The sequence below is a fragment of the Equus asinus genome, chromosome 5 (assembly GCF_041296235.1).
Source record: "Equus asinus isolate D_3611 breed Donkey chromosome 5, EquAss-T2T_v2, whole genome shotgun sequence".
Taxonomy (NCBI): Eukaryota; Metazoa; Chordata; class Mammalia; order Perissodactyla; family Equidae; genus Equus; species Equus asinus.
The window spans coordinates 98,989,126-99,004,578 of record NC_091794.1 but is presented as its reverse complement, the minus strand read 5'-3'; the positions used below and the strand labels follow the sequence as shown (position 1 = coordinate 99,004,578).

Genomic DNA, 15,453 nt, shown 5'->3' with positions numbered 1-15,453 from the left:
ATGTGGTCGAATGCGGTGACACACACAATGTAGTTTCACTCTTTGCCCAGGTGGCTTTGGCTCAAGTAGCATGGCCGGTGCTTGTCCCCCTCAGAGCCTCAAGTGCCTACAATGTGCTGTCCCCTGCCCTTGCCTGCTCACCCATAATGTCCCCATGAAGCCTGTGCCACTTCTTGTTCTTGGAACATACGTCGGCTTTTTGCCCAGTAGCTGGTAAAAGTCCTGGACATCAGCCATCTCATGTCCACCCATAATTAGCAAGTCACACCCCCAGCTGTCTGAGTGTGTCTGTGCTCAAGGGAATGGCTTCTCTGTAACAGTAGCTTCTGTTCTCTCCTAAGCTTTTAGCTCATAAAAACTGCTGAACCTGACGGTACAACACACAATCCTTGTGTCTGCTCTTTTGTTCTCAAAGCTGATACTTGGCTTTCAAACTAGTGGTTCAGGGATCTGTTCGCCTCCCCTAGTGTGGGTACAGCTGTCTTGGTTTAGGTTCCCCCAAGGGCGATCAACGGTCCCAGTTTGCCTGGGCCCTCAGGATGTGGGACTTTCATTTTTAAAACTGGGACAGTCCTGGGAAACTTGAGACACTTGGTCACAGTAATTCCCCCAGGAGCAGAGCCTCAGATAAGGATTCAGTGCCAATAGAGTATTTGTGTGATCCCAGGAAACACCCTTAGGCAAGTGAGGAGGTGAAATAGCCACACGAAGGACACCAATAAAGGGATGGTACTAAGCAGGTCACTACTATGGGCGTGGACCTTCATCCCACTGCGGGGCTCTGGGAACCAGGAGAGATGCACGTCTCAAAGCTCACAGTGAAGCCAAGGGGCGGGGGGGGGGGATGTGCACCGGCTCCACTCAGTCACAGTTGAAGGTCACTCCCAGGGGCATTCACTCCACTTCTGGCCTGCCACAGGCCCCAGCCGAGCTGGCTTCTGCAGCTAGAGCAGGCTGCCAGCACAGCAGCACAGGCGCTAGCCGGTGTCTGGCCAGAGTGCACCCAACCGAAACGAGCTGAGGGGATCGGGCAAGGCGCGGCCAGCACCTGCTGCAATGCCTCGGCAGAGCAGCTTCCCACATTGTAGATTTTCCTCAGCAGCAATTAGTGATCACAAAATATATTTATTTGAAAATCGTCCCCAGCCACCATTTTGTCTTGGAATCCACGCAGACTGACCCCAAAATCTAAAGGCTCATTTGGAAAACCTTTGGCAGTTTACCTTGTTCCCTCAAAATCATCCCTTTGCAGCCTTCAGGGAGGACAGCTGACTAAAATAGGAATTCCCGACAGGCCCCCAAACATCACCACGATGGGCTAACGGCCTCCAGCAGGAACAGGTCAAGGAGCCGGCAGGCCGAGACGAGAAAGGGAAGCACCGTTCGCAGGTGTGGCCCACGTGGGTGATTTTCCCCTGGGCAGTGGGCTTTCACCAAGATAGACAAGCCCTTTCTCGGCCCCCACCACAGCTCTAGGCTGCTGGGGGGCCTGAGGTCCCCTTAGCACCTCGCTGACTTATATGACCTGGGCACTACCTCACGGAACTTTGCAAGAAATTGCGTCTTTGTTCTCTTCTCCCATTGTGCATCCTGTCAAAGCCAGTTTGTGTGTGTGTGTGTGTGTGTGTCCTGCTGGGGGGGGGCAATAAGGGTCTCCTAGCCCCTCACACTATGGAAAACATGCTTAGGAAGCAGGAACTCGAGGCCCCTGCATTCTCTCCAGGAACTCTGTAGGACAGAATGAAGCGAGCCACTGATTTGAGTCTCTGGCTCTCCCGGGTCCTCTGTTCTATGTCTGCAGTCCCCGCCAAGGCACTGCTGGCCCCCTGGGAAGCCTGAGCTCCCCTGGGCTAAAGTAATCTTATCCTGGTCTATCCTGTTCTGAAATGGGGAAAAAATATGGAGTCCCAGCCTAGATCTGCCAAGCTCTCTTGTCCTGCCATCCAGCAGCAGTTGACTCATCCGCATCTGAGCATCACCTACAATGTGAGCATCCTCATCTCCCATCTGAGCATCACCTACAATCTCCCGTCAGGAATTTCTCCTGGAAGCATCCAGCCACCCCCAGATCCAGAGTCGGGGGAAGAAAGGGACTCACGTCCTCTGTGATATAATGAGACATAGGTAATCTGCTGGGAGGGGGTCCTCTCCTAGGCTGGGGGGGAGGAAGGGCCCCAGATACTCAGAATAGTGGCCACGCCAGCTCCTGAGCCCGTGATAAGATCTGGATGGGAAGTTGTCTGTGACGGCTCCCTCAGCCACCCGAAACAGAACTAACCACCCCCTACACGACTCTCAAGCTCCAAGATCCTCTAGGTTGCAGATATGGACCCTCCCAGGCACTGACCTAGTTCCTGTCTATCCTTCATTCCTGGCTTCAGAATCTCGGGCTTCCCCAGGGCGGGAAACCAGGGGCCGTTGGCACAAACTCCCCGGCCGCAGAGCCCGCAGCGCCGCTCCGACACTGTCCAGCAGAGGGCGCTGTGGGCATGCACTGCCTTCAGGCCCAGGGCCCGCTGAGACGTTTGGGGAAAAGAGGAGTGACAGGGATGAAGGGACGCTTTAGAAGCTATTCCTGTCCCCTGTCAACAGCCTTTTTTCTCTGCTAAAAATGGGTGATTCGTGATGGCTAGGAAGCCCACTGAAAGGCTGTGCTGGTCACGTGTTCGCCGTGGGTCCGGACACCGGGCTAGCTCACCTGGGACTGGAAAGGAGAAGGTGGCTACTTCGTCCTTCCCTGCTCAGCCCGCTCCTCCCGTCTCCACCACACTAGCACCCTCCTTCTCCAAACTCCGTGTAAACCCAGTTCTTTCAGGAAGCCTCCCCAGGCCCCCTCTCAGCAGCAGCTTCTCATGGGATATTTGATGACCGTATGTAGGTGCGTTCTGGCTCCCCCATCAGACTGGGAGCTCCCAATCCTATGCGGAGGTCTCCCCCAGGGCAGGGGCCGTGTACCCCACCATCAGACTGGAGGCTCTCTAAGGGCACAGACTTCAGTCTCCTCCGTCAGACCAGGGCTGTCTCCTCCATCAGACTAGGCACTCTCTGAGGCAACTCCCCCGCGCCTCCACTCCAGTAGCACCTGCTTTAGGACTCTGTCCAAGTGATCAGTTTGCGGACAGCCCCTTTCCCCACTCCCCCAAGGGGGGATCCGAGATGGTCCCAAGTCCCATGAGCTTTGCACATTGGCCAAGAGAAAGGTGGGATTTGATCATGCAAAAGATCACCGCTTTGGGAAAGAACAGAAAGGGGAGATGAAACTTGTCAGGGGTTGAAGATGCCAGACCCCCTTGTGTGCACCACCCCCTTGTTCTGCCTCGCAGGTCCTCTGCTCCCTCACCACTGTCACTCAAGATCTGGCCCTCATCACTGCATGTCACAACCAGGGTTAATTCATTCGGGAGCTGGGAATCCTGTGACCCACTACATGCCGGGCCGTGTTCTGGGCTGGGGAGCCAGCAAGGAACAGAACAGAGTCCGCCCGGATTCACGTGTCAGGGCTGCGACGACAGAGCACCACAGACCAGGAGCTCAAACAACAGAAGTGTTTTGTCACGTGGTTCTGGAGGCTGGAAGTCCAAGGTCACAGTGTCAGCAAGGTTGCTTCCTTCTGGATCTATTCCAGCCTCTGGAGCTTCCTTGGCTCGTGGCAGCATCACTCCCGCCTTCACATGGCGTCTCCCTGTGTGTGTGTGTCTCCAAATTTCCCCTTTCGATAAGGACACCAGTCATAGATCGCGGCTCACCATAATGACCTCGTTTTCACTTGATTACCTCTGTAAAGATCCTGTCTCCAAATACAGTCGCATTCGGAGGTATGAGGGGTTAGGAATTCAACATACGAATTTGGAGGGAGACACAATTCAACCCTTAACACCGTGTTCATGGGGCTGATGGTCTAGTGGGGAGAGACAGACAAGAGACACAAAATCAAGCAAATATCTACCAGGACCAAAGGTGATAAGGCAGAAAAATGTAGCAGTATTAGGGGGGAGGGAGTGATAGGTTGGGGAGGATGCTATTTATCCTAGAGCACCTCCCAACAAGTGACATAGGAGCCAAGTCTGGATTCCGAGTGTTCCCCAAGCAAGCCGTTCACGTCTTTGCCATGTTTTCTCTGCCCATGATGGATGTTAGCCAAGGGCAATCTCCTTCAAAGCTCATTGTGGAGCTCACCTCCTCCAGGAAGCCTTCTCTGACCTGCACTCCAGAGCAGACTGGATCTCTCCCACAGCCCTCCATACTCCAGGTAATGGCTGTCACGAGTACTTCTCAGTAGCATTTCAAGGCTGTGTGGCCACGTGTCTCCCCCATCAGACTCTCAGCAACCTGAGAACAGAGACCGGGCCTCAGTCAGCTCTACGTGCCTAGAACATTCTAGATGCTCAGTAAATGTGTGCTGAAGTGAAAGGTTAGGGGGTGATCCAATCATTCTATCTTTAGTGAGAATAACCAGAAGTTATAATCTGGGGAGTCCTAAAGGTCAGACGTCTCATTTGCCCCTCACAACTCTGTGAAGTATCATTTTCGTGTTACAGATGAGGAAACTGAAGTTCAGAGACATTAAGTAATCTGCTCGAGGTCACCCAGCTAGAAACTGGTAGGGGCAGGATCCAAACCCAAGTCTGCCCAACTCTAGGGCCAGGTCTCTACTTCAAGACATTGATCCATTCGTTCACTCCACCTGCGAATTCACTCCACACCCACCGGGTGCCGGGTACCACAGGGCTAGGCCAACTGGGCCAAGTAGGGAGGGCAGCGCTTGTTGCTGAGCTCTTCGCTTCCTCCACATTAGAGGAAGAGCTGCTCTTCCAGGCTCACAGCCCCCTTCCCACAGAGCCCCCTCCTCCCCACACCGTCCCCAGAAGGCAAATGGAGTCCAACTCTTCCTGTCCCTCCCCAGGAAGGAACCGGGAACCAGGAGGCTCCAGACAAGGAGGAGAATGGGTGCCAACGCTCCTGCTTTGCCCTGCTCGTCACACACTGCTCACTGCACCCAGAGGGCTTCACCTTCTCTCCAGCGTTTGTACCCCATGACCCACACCTACTCCTGCCCCAAGGAAGGGAAGCAGCAGGTGGGCCCTGGCCTGGGGGACTCGGATCCCAGCAGCTTGCACCATGGGTAGTCCCAAGATGTCAGAACTAGAAAGGATGCTTAGAAACCTCCAAATGTCCACACCACCCACCATTTTACAGATGGAGATGCTGAGGCCCAGAGAAGAATAGGGCCTGGACCAAGGCCACTCAGGTCCCCCAAACTGGCCCTCACTGGGTCTAAAGATGCTACGTTACAGCTACTCTAAGGTGATGTCTTCAGAAAGGCCCCAGTGGAAACACATGTGTAGGTGAGGGCTAGGGACAGGAGATTTCAGCGGGCGAGACCCAGAAGGGAGATACTTAGACTGGGGCAGTCAGGTCCTAGCACAGCAGAGCGTCAGGTGAGGGAGCAGGAGCTGGAAAGAAGGTGGGGGGGCACACAGTAAACAAATCTGGCTGCCCTCCCCATTTCCAGTAAAACCCAGACCCCTTTATGCTGAAATAAGAAGATGGGGGGAGGGGCCTCCACACCTCCCAGTCCTCACTCAGTGAAGGCGCAGGTCATTTCAGGCGCACACACTGTGTGCCCCCAGGCAAGTTCCTTCCCCTCTCTGTGTCTCAGTTCCCCCATTTAACGAGGGAGGAGGACTGAGGACTGGATAACTCCCAAGGTTCCCTCCAATTCTGAGGCTGGTGAGTTTAACATCCTGATTCCAGACTCCAGAACATTCCAGGATGAAAGGGTGGTGGGACTGCCCCCACCCGACTCAGCCCCCAGTTCTCCTGGAGGCAAGGAACTTTCCCCTGGGCCATTAGGCTCCCAGCATCCAGGTGGCAGAGCCCAGCACGGCCACATCTGGTCCAGGGATGGAGAAATGAGCTCTGGGAACCCGGGACATGCAGCGCCAATAGCCCCAGTGCTCCAGCAAACACCAACCAGGCAGATCGACCGGATTCAGTTCCAGAAAGCTCCGCGGACACCACAACAATGTCCCTCAGGGCCAGAGGCCTGATGAAATTACAACCACCATCAATCAGAGGTTTGGCCCTGGGCAGTGGAAAATGCATGGGCTTCTAGGCCGGCCTCTCCATCCAGCGTCTGCCTGTTACTAGCTGGGCGAGTCACTTCACATTTCAGAGGCCCGATGCGTGCATCTGGAAAATCAGCACCCCCACCGCAGCGCTGTTCACAGCAAGAGAGGCGCTGGGCCCAGTGCGGCTCAGCAGACAGACCCAAGAGGCCCCTGCCCAGCCCGCTTTAACCAGTCTTTATTGAGAGCGGGGGGGGGGGGGGGGGGGGGGGGGGCAGGGGCAGCGCACAGCCCCCTGGGTGTTATGAAGCCACAATTCCCAGAGGAATTTTGAGGGTGACACCACCAAGGCCTGGGGTATCACTGACACTGTACCCACAGTACCAGTAATAAAATTAAATGAATAAATGTCCCCAAGTTAGCACCCTCTCGCAACGAAGAGGCTGTATTTTCTGTCCCTCTTCTTCCGCTTCCCTCTCCCAGCCCTACGCCCATCCCTGCCTTTGTCTCCTCTTTGCAGGGGCGCCCAGCCGGGGTCTCTCTGTCTGTTTTCCGTTCCCTTCCCACTCCGACCAGCACCCTCCCCGCCCCCGCGCGCCCTGCCTCCAAACCCAGCGAAGCCACATCTGTTCTTAACCCAAAATCCTGCCAATTAAACTGCTCCCTCCGGCTCCGGCGGCTGCTGCTGACGTCGGGAGAACCAGCCGAAGCGAGGCCGCCGCCTACGCGGGTGGGGTGGGGGGAGGCGACGGCCCCCTCCCAGGGCCCCGCGGTCGTCGGTCTGTCCGCCCACAGCCAAACGCGCTGCGTGAGGCCCAAGCGCTGCCCGTCCGAACCTCACTCCAGCCCAGCCTCGCGCTCGGGTGGCGGGGGGGGGGGGGGGGGGGGGGGGGGGGATGCCCACGCGTTCCAAGACCCCCTCCTGCGTCCCCCTGCCCCGCCCCGCCGTCCCTAGGTCCCCCCCCCACCCCGTTCTAAGACCCCCACCCGGGTCCCCTACCCCGCCCCTCGCGCTCCAGTAAGCCCACCCCGCTGCGAGATTCCGAATTGTGCTCCAAGGCACGCCTCTTTCGCCCCCGCTCTGCGACCCCTATCCTGCTCTCCCCGCGTCCCCACCTCTCCAACTGCGCGCTCCCAGCACCGTCTGCACCTCCCTGCACAGTTTCCGCGGCCCCGCGCCCCCACCCCGCGCGGTCACCCGCACTCCCGGCACTCTCCGCGCGCTCAGTCCTCGGTTTCCCCGCTCGGAGCGGCTCTGGCTCTGCCTTCACGAAGGCGTCACCGTGGGAACCGGGAGGGGGCACATTAAGAGCAATTAGCCCGCGCACAGTTGGCAGCGATACCTTAATAAGTAATAGTCTGAAAGGCATGTAAATAAATATTAGAGCGTATTACACGGGCAGGAGGCGCTGCACGGGGCCGCGTGCTAGTTCTGAGACGCTGGGAGATTGGCATGTGCATGTGCCGGTGGCTGTCGGGAGATTCCCGCGCCCCAGGGTCCCCGACCCGCGGCCGCTGCCTGGGAACGAGCAGGTAGGAGTGGAGGGAGAGGCCCAAAGAAGGAGCCCAGGGGAGAGAGAGACGTAGAGAAAGACTCTGAAAGCGATAAGGAAAGAAAAAAGAGAGAGGGGGAATAAACCGACGGAGGGAAGTGAGGACAGAAGGAGGGGAGCCGAAGAGGCAGAATCTGGTGCCCCAAGGATGGAGAGGTGAGAGCTCCCTCCTTCCTACTTGACACTCTTTCTTCCGGTGGATTCTCCCCCCGTCTCTCTGACTGCTCCTTCTCAGTCTTCTTTGCTGGCTCCTTCTCACCTGCCCAGTCCCTTAACCCTGGTGGACCTCAGGGCCCCACGGACCATGGGCCTCTTCTTACCCGGCCTCACTCACTAGATGAGCACATCCAGTATGGATGCTTTAAATGTCATCCATGCAAGGAGGGCTCCCACATGCCGCCCCAGCCAGGCCTGTCTCCTCTGAACCACAGGCTAACACCTCCCTTGGATGTCTAAGACCTTAACATGCCCGGAACCGAACACCTGCCTCCCCTCTGAAAGCTGCTTCACCCACAGTCTTCCCGGGTTCAACAAGAGGCAGCTCCCTCCTTCCAGTGTTGAGGCAGAAACCTTGGCGTCTCATTTGATGCCTGTCTCTCTCACACACCTCGTATCTAGCTCATCAGGGAAGCCTGTCCTCTCTACCTTAAAGATGTTTCTGGAATCCTTCCATTCCTCCCCGCTCCACGGCTGCATGTTAGCCCCAGCTCCCCTCGTTTCTCACCTGGATTGTTGCAACAGCTCCTCCTCATTGGGCAACCCCCCCCCCCGCCAGTTTCTCTGTGGACAGAGTAGAGATATAAAAATACAAGTCAGATTAAGCCACTCCTCTGCTCAAATGTTATATGGATTTTGTCCTCCCCCTGCCCCACTGCGGAATCTCTAGTGCCTAGAATAGTGCCAGGAACATAAAAGAGACTCAAAAATATTTGAAGGAAGGGAAGAAGGGAGAGCAGTTGGTTGGAGAGAAGGAAGGGGAATAAAAGAAGAGTCGCAGGAGGAGGGGCCGGCATGGGCAAAGGCAGGTGCCCTCGGCCTGCATCACAGGGTGGGGAGCGTTTGGAAGGACTGACTGGTGAGCTTGGAGTGGCCCTGGGACCAGCGTGTGTGAGCAGCTCCTTCCCCAGCCTGGTGCCCAGGCTGAAGGAGCACCCACAGCCCCATCTCTACCGAGCCCCCCTAACCCCGTGGCAGGGAGCCCCAGCTCCACCTCAGGCCCCAGCTCGGTGTTGGACCCTAGGGCTGCAGGCAGGACTGCATGGGTAGGCCCCTGGTAACAGCCACAGTAATTACTGGTTGTATGCGATTAGTGGATAATTATGCTTAATAAGTCCAAAAGTAATTACCAAGAAGGCTGCTTGCTGCTTTGGAAAACAGAGGCCCCCGGTGAGCAGGAGCCAGGGAACTGAGAAGGGGGAGAGCGAGCATCATGGAACATCAGAGGCACTGGTCCGTTTCTCCAGCAGATGCCTGAATCCTCTCCTCAGCATCCGCCCCCCACCGAGGGGCTTGCTTGTCTCCGGTGATGACGAGCTCACTATCACGCAGGCAACTCCTTCTGTCACTGGAAGTCTGCACATACAATTTTGCATACATTATTGGCTATTCCTGGCCATAGCGAACCCCCTTCACTTTCTCATTCAACATCTTAGCATGTGCCTAGACACAGAACTAAAGTCTCATTTGTAAAAGGAGCAAAGTGTGTCATCATCTATATCACCACTGGCAGTCTTATTGACTCTCAACATCACTGACGTAGCGTTTCCCATTAGACCCACTGCACAGATGAAGAAACTGAGGCTCTGGGGGGCTACGCTCATAGTGGTGGTGAATAGAAAAGTCAGAACTCATATTTCAGCCTATCTGATGCCAAAATCTATGTTCCTAATGCTTAAGTTTCACTGCTTCCGGGTGGGGCCACACAGAACCAATCCAGTCCATCTTCCCAGAAACTAATCCACACCCTCTTGACTCTTTTCTTTTTCAGTCTAGACAGAAGCAGTGACTGGACTCACTGCGCCATGCCCAGGAGGCTGTGTGGTGCAATGAAAAGGACACCCGGTTCTTTCCATTGGTTCTGCTGCCAAAAAACCCTGTGGCCTTGAGCAAGTCACTTGACCCTTTTGGGCTCCGTTTTCCCATCTGCACAAAGGGGTAAGGGGGTCCCCAGTTTGTAAGCATTGGTTCTGCTCCCTCACTCCAACTCCAAGACCTGAGCACCTCCAGGTCCACACTGGCCCAAGGCTTCCACACCAGGGACTGAGATGTCCAACCCCTGGGACATTCTCCTTTCTTCCTCTGGATTGGACTGCCCTTTAGAGGCACCTCAAAAAAATACCTTAAAAGAGTCAGTGACCAACACTCTGCTCTGGACATACAACCTTGCCCTTCCATGACCCCACACATCTACCTTCAACTTCATTCTTAGAACTTGATTCCCAAGGGAGGGGGAGAGAAGTAAAAGTTTGCAGGACACCAAGAATATCAAATTAAAAGGCAAATGCCCTCCTTAGGTTTGCTGCCACCACTGGGTGGAGATTCATTTGTATGATTACAGTCACTTACGTTGGCTTACAGGATGACACTTTGATGTCCATTTTCTCACATGATCTCTACATCAACCCTGCTGAGGCAGGCATAGTGCTGTCCATATGTTACACATTAGGCAACTGAGGCCCAGGAAGTGGAAGCAACTTGTCCAGGGCCATACGGCCAGCAAAAGGCAGAACCAGGCTTTGAACCCAGGTCTGACTCCAAAGCCTGTGATTGTGATCACTACTCAACACCTCCTTGCAGCCTCCAAGTCAGCCGCTCTGGCACCTGGGAAATCAAATAAGGGGGTGATGCAGTCTGCAAGGGTTGAATCCACCCTCCCCCACAGCATTAGAGCCCAAGGGGGTCGTCAGAGGCTAGTGAAGCTCTCTGGCTCCATCCTGCTGGCATCTTTCTCGGTAGAATGTTCAATGCGACTGTTTCTCCACTGAGGATTTTCCTCAGGGTCTCAGAGGGAAAGAAAAGTATCTGGAAGAGAAATTCCACAATAGAGGCATCTCATCTTTGCCTGGAACAGTGCAGCATGGGGATGGAGAGCACATGAACATTATTAAAACCACTCCAGCGCCCTAAATTGCCAGGCCTGCAGAGCACCACGAATATGGAATCAGGAGGGAATATGCACCCTCAAGCTCCCAGAGTGGAAAAAAATTGCTACTGCTATAAAAATAATAGAACTGCCAACCACCCATAAAATCTGCTCCATTAATGTGAAACATATAAAATGATTTACTTTTTTGGTGAGAGTATCAAAATTACAATCTTTTTCAGAGAAGTCAGAAAATAATATCACTGAAAACAATGATCCGTGGGAGAGATGAACTGATGAACTAGGATTGGGACACACAAATGCTCCCCAAGGTAGTGGGGTCCCAACACCCCTCAGAAGATTTTGAAATGCACAGAAGCTGGGCACTGACCCCAGAAGATTCTGATTCAACGGGTGAGATGCAAGGCCTGGGGAATCAGTGTTGATGGGTCCTCCCCAGGAGACTCTGCAACAGCCATTGCAGCTAGGCTTGGGGTTGAGAATACTGCCCAGGTGCCAGGCACGTTTCAGCACCAGGGACAGGGGCACCGCGTTGGCTCTCAAGAGCACATGGTCAAGCACATGGTCGGCCACCTGTGCTGGGAGCTTAGCTCTTTTACGTTCTTTGGTGGGGAGGGAATAGTGGAAAATCTCACCCCCTCCATCTCCCTGGTTGGGAGGAAAGCATATGTTCTTTGGGGCCACGGTGGCCCAAGACTTGCAGGGCATGAAAAGTCAATCGGCAGGGGGGATTCACATCAGTCTCGAAGATGACAGACACCTTCTCTCAAAAAAGACCTCCTGGGGCTGGCCCCATGGCCAAGTAGTTAAGTTCCTGCGCCTCCGCTGCAGGCAGCCCAGTGTTTCATTGGTTCAAATCCTGGGCACGGACATGGCACTGCTCATCAAACCATGCTGAGGCAGCGTCCCACATGCCACAACTAGAAGGACCCACAACAAAGAATATACAACTATGTACTGGGGGGGTTTGGGGAGAAAAAGGAAAAAAATAAAATCTTTAAAAAAAAAAAAAAAAAAAGACCTCCTGCGTTTACTTGGCAATGAAGGGAAAGAGAAGAAGGAAGTGGAAGGGTCCTGGGCTGGGAGGCCTGTGTATTAGTCTTGAGTCTCCCCCTAACTAACTGTATGGCCTTGGGTAAGTCGCGTCCCTTCTCTGGGCCTGGCTGTGACATTTCCTGGGCCTTGTGGCTGGTAGGATAATGCTGGGGTTTCACTCCAGATCTTTTTCATGATTCAGAGAGTGCTTTCTCCCCCTATCATTCACTAGGGTCTCAAAACATTGAATAATCCCAAACCAGCATTTCTCAAACTGTGACCCTCAAATCTGGGCATGTCCTAAGAGACAGGTATTTTGTGCCTATGAAGAAGGAAGTGGAGTACTATAGTAAAAATAAGTTTGAGAATTATGACGGTAAACAAAGTAAAACAGGTCTTTTTGCTGTGGGACTTCTGGGTCCTCCAATGCTCTATTGTGTGTTGGTTATTTCCAAGATGGTGGGTGAGAAGTTCTCGGTGGTTCTCAAACTTCCTTTCATGGAACATCTGCAGGAATAGCTAACGGCTACATAGCACTTACTAAGTGCCAGGTGCTGTTCTAAGATCTTTCAATGTTAAGGCATTTAATTTTCACAACAATCTATGAAGCAGGTACTACTATTATTACCATTTTGCAGAAAGAGAAACTGAGACACAGAAGGATTAAGTACTTACCCAAGGTCACATGGCTAGTGTGCCACAGAGCAGGGTTTTGAACCCAGGCAGGTGGACTCCAGAGTCTGTGCTTTAACCACATCACTGAGCTTCATCTCGCATCTTGAGGACCTGGAGTTCATAAGCCACAGTTTGGGAAATGCTGTCCTAGATGTATGTATATTTACCTTTGGAAAAACTTAGCAATAGATTTTCCTCTTCAATTGCATTTGCTTGGACTGATGCATAGATTCCCTGAGCAAACGGGTCAGACCCACATGATGGCTGGGAGACAGGAAGAGCCAGTATGGTTGAGTTTATTTATTTGTTTGTTCATAAAATTAAGATTGATTTTGCTGCACACGAGGCTGAGAATGGCGGCATTTCTAGTCGCCTGGGAGGACAGGAGGAAGGAGAGAAGAGGAGAGTGGCTGGAGGAAGGAGGGGAGGAGAAGAGAGGAGACAAAAGAGAGAGAAAGAGAGGGACGGAGGAGAAACAAGAGGGCAAGAAGGCAGATAGAAAGGAAAGGGCAAGAAGGAGATGGAGCCGGGAGAGCCTTGGAGTGTGGAAGAGCAAGGTGGCTAAGGATGGAGGAGAAGAGAGAGGAAGAGAAAATAACCAAGGAAGGCAGAAGCCGAAGCCCTCCTCTCTCAGCCCCTCAGCTCCTGTACCCTGAACTCCCCGCCCCAACTTCCTCCCAGGTCCCTACTCTCCGCCATTCTCCTCCACGAGCTCACCTCCCTCTTCTGCAGCTGTAGCCCATGTGAGGCCCTTGTCTGGACAGTGCTCTGAGGACACCTGCTGAGTAGGATTTGGGGCTGGTCCTGCCTGCAAGCCCCACAACTGTGTCTTGGGGACCCCCTCCGCTCCTGGAACTCCATTCTGGGCCTAGCCCTCTCCCAGGCACTTTTCTGTGTTGTTTCCCCAGAACAAACCAGCACCTGTCACCCAGCAGGGCCACAAGCCTCTACTGCCTCGTTCCCTCCCTAGAACTTCAGAAGGGCCTGATGTGGTTTCTCTCCAGCAGCTCCTCCCTGCTTAGGTGGCTCAGTCTGCTCCAGGACTCAGCTGTGCCTCGCATTTTCTGTTCTTAAAAAAAGTCTGAAGCATGCATCCTGCTTCTCCTTTCACGGGAAGCATCAGCACCAAATTAGAGCAGCATTGGTGACAGCCCCTGCTCTGGGCCCAGCCCTGGGGCTTCCTTGAGGGCATCCAGGGTGATGTCACCCCATTGGCCTGAGACACCAGTGGTCTCCAGCCCCATCCAGGTCAGCCCCCACCCCAGCCTTAGGCTTCTTACATCCCAAGCCCGCACTCCCAGAACCTCTGGGAGGAAATTTGGGGCCAGTGTTGCCATGGCAACCATGGTACCAGCGATTGTTATTCATTACGCTCAGGGTATAGAATTATATGACCTGGAATCAAAAAATGAGAAGCAGCTAATGTTGTGGAAAGAGCAATGGACTGGGAGTCAGGGGGCCTGCGTCTGGCAGTAGCAAAGTTACTATCAAGCAGAGTGACTCTGACAAGTTACTGCCACAACTGCCAAATGCACAGCTGTGTCAATGTGGGGAGGGTTGCATGAGATGATCCTCAAGATCTCTGAATCAGTGGATGCCTCCAGGACCTTGGTGATGACATGAAGGTCCCTCAACACCCACCCACCAGCTCCTGGGGAGGGTAAAGAAACAGTCAAAAGGGTAGTGTCGAAAGCTCTGTTTTAAGTCTATTTTCCATGGTCAGAAATCAGAAATGTTAGACCAAAGGAAGCCAGCCTCCCTCGTGAGATGGTCTCTCTTAGAAAGAAACCACCCTCTCTGGGACAGACCGCCAGGAACTCTCAGTCCTTTGCCCGTCTCCCTGCCCCCAAAAGCAGCCCCTCCTTCGATCCAATAATTCTCCTTCCAGAAATCTATGCTCAGGAAATCATTGAAGTATAGAAAAAGCGTGAACACAAAGAAATGCATCACAGCGTTGCTTATAACAGGGAAAACCTGGAGTCCATCCAAAGTCCAAATGTAGGGGAATGGCTAAAGAAATTAGGGTCCCCATCTGCAACCAGAATACTGTGACAGCCATTACCTGTCATCTGACTGAGAGTTTCACTCACATAGGAAAATGCTTATGCTCTGACGTAAAGTAGGAAAGACAAGATGCCAAGTGGTGTGCGCTGTACGGTTTTTTTAAAGGGCATAGAAAAAAAATACTTGGTTTAGGGTAAGTTCTATTTTCTTTTTTGAACTCGACTTTCCAAATCTCTACAGCTACCATGTGTTATTATATTCTAGAAAGATTAATAAATTGGGGTGTTTTTTGTGGTTTGGTTTGGTTTGGTTTTTTAGTGAGGAAGATTGTCCCTCAGCTAACATCTGTGCCAATCTTCCTCTATGTGTTATACTTAGGATGCTGCCACAGCATGGCTTGATGAGCAGTGTGTAGGTCTGTGCCTGGAATCTGAACCCGTGAACCCCAAGCCGCCAAAGCGAAGCACAGAAACTTAACCACTATGCCACCTGGCCAGCCCCAACCGATTGTGTTTTTGAAGTGGGCCTCGGCAGGGAGGCAACAGCGCTTGACAGGCCTTAGTTCAAATCTTGGCTCTGACATTCTCTAGGCGAGGACTTGATGGTTTCCTTCAACTATCCATGCCATGGTTTCCTCACAGGGGGATGGGGATGATGCCTAGTATGAGGATGGAATGAGACAGGCCCCTAAAGCACCTAGCATAGGACCTGGCACATAGTAGGCACACGGTAAACAGCAGCTAATCAGCTGGAGACCGTGTGGCCATCATCTCAGACCCAGGCTGGCTGAGGCCTCAGCAGCCTTTCTGAATCTTGGCCTCTGCCTCTCAGCCTGCCATCTTAACACTCTCAGCCCCATCTCCAGACACATTAGGAGAGTGTCCCCTGCTCCCAGCACAAGCCCATCCCAAGATACCAGCTGCCCCAAGTCGTGCTCAAGGCATTGCCCATAGGGATGCTCCAGGATGCCCGGCTGAGTTTGCAACCCCCCTCCCAGCCCTGGACCACTTCCCCA

General features: G+C 53.5%; 1 long non-coding RNA gene across 2 annotated transcripts in view; it reads right to left on the bottom strand.

The window, feature by feature from the left end:
- Window positions 1-1,112: 1,112 nt before the first annotated feature.
- Window positions 1,113-15,453, bottom strand: part of LOC106840029 (uncharacterized) — a 97,918-nt gene continuing 83,577 nt past the window's right edge. For both annotated transcript variants that reach the window (XR_011503786.1, XR_011503785.1), the window contains exons 2-4: window positions 12,435-12,545; window positions 8,968-9,193; window positions 1,113-4,329 (exon numbers count right to left, since the gene is read on the bottom strand). This is a non-coding gene — a long non-coding RNA (uncharacterized lncRNA). The remainder of the gene's footprint in view (window positions 4,330-8,967; window positions 9,194-12,434; window positions 12,546-15,453) is intronic.